The sequence below is a fragment of the Chrysochloris asiatica genome, unplaced genomic scaffold (genome assembly GCF_000296735.1).
Source record: "Chrysochloris asiatica unplaced genomic scaffold, ChrAsi1.0 scaffold00520, whole genome shotgun sequence".
Taxonomy (NCBI): Eukaryota; Metazoa; Chordata; class Mammalia; order Afrosoricida; family Chrysochloridae; genus Chrysochloris; species Chrysochloris asiatica.
In genome coordinates, this window is record NW_006409038.1 from 8,426 (window position 1) to 13,468 (window position 5,043).

Sequence of the window (5,043 nt, forward strand, 5' to 3'; positions counted from 1 at the left end):
TTTTTCTTGTTGAGATGTTCAATTTTCTATAAATTTTATCAAGTAGTCCCTTGTCTGATATGTCATTTTAAAACAAAACAACTTCACAGATTGTGGATTCTTCTTTTTCTCTTTTGGTGAAATTCGTGATGCACATATTGTTGTTATTCAGAGTGAAGTCAGTTGTGACTCACAGCTCTTTGTATAAGGTCCATGGAGCAACTGGTAGGTTTGAACCAGCAAACTTCAGTTATAGTCCATGCTTATGATACAGTCATTTATTTTGCTTTTTGGGGTTTGTACATTTTTCATGACATTTGACTGTGCATTCAGGACCTACTTGTGTCCTGGTGTGATACTGTAGGATGAGTACTGGGTCTCAAAGTCAGTTTGAAATGAAAGGTCGATGGTACAAACTTACCAGTTGCTCCTTGGAATCCACATACAGAATCCATATACATCTGACTTGAAGCCTCTTACCAACACCAAAATTTGTCTCTGTTTTTTCATTGGTTATCTTAAAATTTCTAAGGTTTACATTTAGATAATTAATCTACATTGACTTCATTTCTGTGTAAGGTGTGATACGTGGGTCTTGTATCATTCTTCTGCAAATGGATTTTTAATTTTGCCAACACCATTTTTTGAAACAACAATCTTTACATTATTTTGGCTGATGATATGGGGTTTTCCCTCAGATATAATCAATTTGATTTCTGTGTATTAGAGAAACCAATCTACTAAGGCATTGGACTGTGTTGACTTCTTCCTAAGGTAGCATCAATCCTTGATCCTATGCTGTTTTGAAATGTTTGAACATTGACCATATATTTATGGTAGAATAACTGTATATTCTTCCCATCTTCTTTTGCTATTTCATTTATCATTAAATATTTTTCCCATAGAATCTTTCAATATTACAACCTGAGATTTGATTTTTTCTTCAGTTTTTTCAGCTTGAGAAATACTGAGTGTGTCCTTCCATTTTGGCTTTTAAACTCTAGGTTTTTGAACATTTCATTATAATGCTTTGCCTTTTCGATGTACACATTGAAATACTCTGTTCAGCTCTTTGAATTCCTCATGTCTTCTAGTAGCATTAGTTTCTCTACACTCAAGAACAAGCTTCAGAGTCTATGATGACATCCTTTTAATATTTTTCTTTCCTTCCTGTCTTTTTAATGACCTTTTGTTTTCTTCTTGTATGAAATTGTTGATGCTATCACACGACTCTTCTTTTCAACATTTATTAGTATCTAGTATGTCCCACTCATCTATTTTGTCCACCTGTGTGTTGTTTTCAAATGTTTGGTAGTCTGTGTATTCCCTGAATTAGTGCCCTCATATTTGTCCCTATTTTTTCATTTATGGCCTTCATAAATTTGGGATTCACATTTAGGTCTTTAATCCATGTTGAGTTGTTTTTTTTTTATAAGGTGTGAAGTAAAGGTCTTGTTTCAATCTTTTTTATATCGCTTTCCAGTTCTGCCAGCACCATCTGCTGAAGAGAGACTATCCCCTCCCCATGTGATATGTTCAGGTACTTTGCCAAAAATCAGTTGGCTATATGTGGGTGGGTTAATTTCTGGATTCTCAGTTCTGTTCCATAGATCAATGTATCTTTCATTTTACCAGTACCAAGCTATTTTGACCACTGTAGCCATGTAATAATTTAAAGTTGGGGAATGAGAGGGTTCCAACTTTTTCTTCTTCTTAAGCAGTGCTTTGTTTATCCTGAGTCTCTTTCTAACCAGAGAAGCAGCAACACCAAAGATGAAAGCAGAGATGAATACATGGAGAGATAGAGCAGCTGAGGACTCCAGACGCAAGAGAAAAGAAAGGCTGTGTGTTGACGACCAGGAGGCAGTCTTGGAGAATGTGTCCTTTGGTTGTTTAAATAATTATATATTCCTGAAAGTTTGTGTGTACATCAAAAATAAATAAATACATAAAAGAGAAGGAATAGAATCAAATACAGTTAAATGATGCACAGAGGGGATTGTAGTTATTGAAATGAAATTAAATAGCCCCCCTTCTTGTGCATTTATCTCCCCAACACTCAAACTATGATGTGTCTGCACCCTACCCTGTTCTCTACCATCACCTCCCTCCACCTCCCCCAAAGCCCCACCTCACCCCACGATAATCAACAAAGAATTTTTCCCCTTTTAGTATGGGTATCTTTTCTTAAACTTTTACAATAATGATCTTATGCAATATTTGTCCTTTTGTGATTGACTAATTTCACTCAACATAATGTTCTCAATGTTCATCCATGTTATTTGATGGCTTACAACTTCCTTGTTATTCTTCAAGGTAGTGTAATATTCCATTGTGTGTATGTACCAAAGCTTGTTTATCCATTCTTCCATTGATGGGCACTTAGGCTGTCTCCATCTTTTTGCTCTAGTGAATAGTGGTGTTATGAACATTGGTGTGCATATATCTATATGTGTTATGGCTTGTATTTCTTGTGATGTATACCAAGTAGAGGAATTTCTGGATTATAAGATATTTCTATTTCCAACTTTCTGAGGAAGTGCCACACTGTTTTCCAAAGTGACTGGACCATTTTGCATTCCCACCAAGAATATAGGAGGGTCTCAGTCTCCCCATATCCTTGTCAGCATTTATTGTCCTCTGCATTTTTTAACTTCGCTGTTAAAGCTGATGTGAGATGATAGCTCATTGTTACTTTGTTTTGCACCTCTCTGATGGCTAAGACGCTCTGGTAGCATAGTGGTTACAAATTGGGCTGTGAACCGCAAGGTCAGTAGTTCGAAACTACCAGTTGTTCTGTGGGAGAAAGATGAGGCTTTCTGCTCCCATAAAGATTTACAGCCTCAGAAATCCTGTACAGGGTCACTATGAGTCAGAACTGACTCCACGGCACATAACCACCAATGGCTAATGATCATGAACATTTCTTTATATGTTTTTTGGCTGCCCAAATTTCTTCCTTAGTGAAGTGTCTGTTCATGTCCTGTGACATTTTTTTAATTGGGTTATTTGTCTCTTTCTTGTAAAGATGTTGTAGTTTTCTATGTTGTTTTTGTTAAAGGCCGTCAAGTTATTTCTAACCCGTAGGGACCCTGTATAGGTTTTCTGAAGCTGTAAATCTTATGGGAACAGAAAGCCTCATCTTTCTCCCACAGAACCGCTGGTAGTATCGAACTGCTGACCTTGAGATTAACAGCCCAATTTGTAACCATTACACTGATTATAGAAATTAGTCCCTTGTCTGATATGTCACTGCAAAAGATTTTTCCTATTCTGTAGGCTCCATTTTTACTCTTCTGATGAAATTCTTTGATGTCCTTGTTTGATTTCTTGACTGCTACTTCCATCAGTGTTGACTGAGGATCCAAGGAAAAATTAAGTATTTGACAAATCCATTCTTCTCTTCATTTATCATGAAGTCATTTGTTGGTCTGGTTGTGAGTATTTTTGTTTTCTTTACATTGACTTGCAATACATACTGATGATTATAATCAATGATATTCATCATTAAGTATTTTAAGTCATCTTTGCTTCCAGCAAGCAATGCTTAACACAGTTTGATAATTAGTCTTCTTCCAATCCTGATGTCATGTTTCTTCATATTATGTAGCCTCTCAGATTAATTACTCAGAATACAGATTGACTATCTATTATGAAATGATGCAACCTTGTTTCAAAACCTTTCCTGATTTTAAGCCATTCACTATCTCCTTATTCTGTTCAAACTACTACCTCTTCATCTCTGTATAGGTTTCTTATGAGTACAATGATGCATAATTCACAGTTTATTATGATCTACACAGGCAATTGTCTTTGCATAGTTAATACAGCATTAGTAAACCTCTTTCTGGTATTCCTGCATGTCACATTAGCAACAGCATACTTTATTCCACTTTTTGTGTTTCAATGTGGCAGCTCCCTTTCAATGTATGGCTGCAACAGTCTGAATTTTCTTTAGCAAAATTTTACTTATATATAATATTAATAATAGTGTTCAATCCTTTGTTGTGTTGCCTTTCTTTGGAATTAGCACAAATATGCACTGTTTTCAGTTGATTAGTCAGAAGTTATCATCTAAATTTCTTGACATAGAAAAGTGAGGGGCTTTGGGATTGCACCCATTTGTTGAAACAATTTAATTGGAATCCTTCAAATCCTGGAAACTTATTTTTTGCCTATACTTTTAGTACAGTTTGGACTGCTTCCTTCAATACCATCAGTTATTGATCATATTCTATCTCTTGAGATATTTGAACAATGATCAATTCTTTTATTGCAGTGACTGTGTATCCCTTCCATCTTCTCTTTATGTTTCTTTCATCATTCAATAATTTGCTCCTAGAATCCTTCAATATTTCATCCTGGAACTCAAATCTTTTCTTCTGCTTTTTTCTTTTCTTTTTTCCTGCTAATGAAATGTCCAGTGTGCTCTTCTATTGTTTTCTCACTGCAGGTCTTTGTCTTTGCACATTTCATTATATTACTTTACTTTGTCTTATTGAACTGCTCTTTGACATTGTCTGTTCTGCTATTTAATTTGTTCATTTGGATCTAGTGGACTTATTTTAATTTTCCTCATTACAGTCTGAACTTTCAAAAGAGAAAGCAATGGTTTGTTTCACAGCTGACACCAGCCATTATTTTAGCTAATGACATTGAGTTTCTGTATCTCCTCTTCCCACAAATGTAGTCAATTTGAATCCTGTGTATTCTGTATGGTGAGGTCCAAGTGTTTATGTTGTTGCAAAATAGTATTTGTGATGAGTAAGTCACTGGATTTGCAGATTTCTATCATGGGATCATCAACATCATTTCTATCACCAAGACCATATTTTCCATCTACTTACCTTTTCTGTTTGTTTCCTAATTTTGCATTCAAATCACTAGTAGTTATCAATGCATTTTGATAATGTTTGCTGAATTTCCTAATGAAAGAATTCTTCAATTCACATTTTGTACCTTTCATGTTTAGTTTGGATCCTGGTGTGGTCCTGTAGGATTAATGTGCTGGAATTTCAAGGTCTGTCTGAACTGCAATGTCTATGGTTCAAACTCATCAGCCAC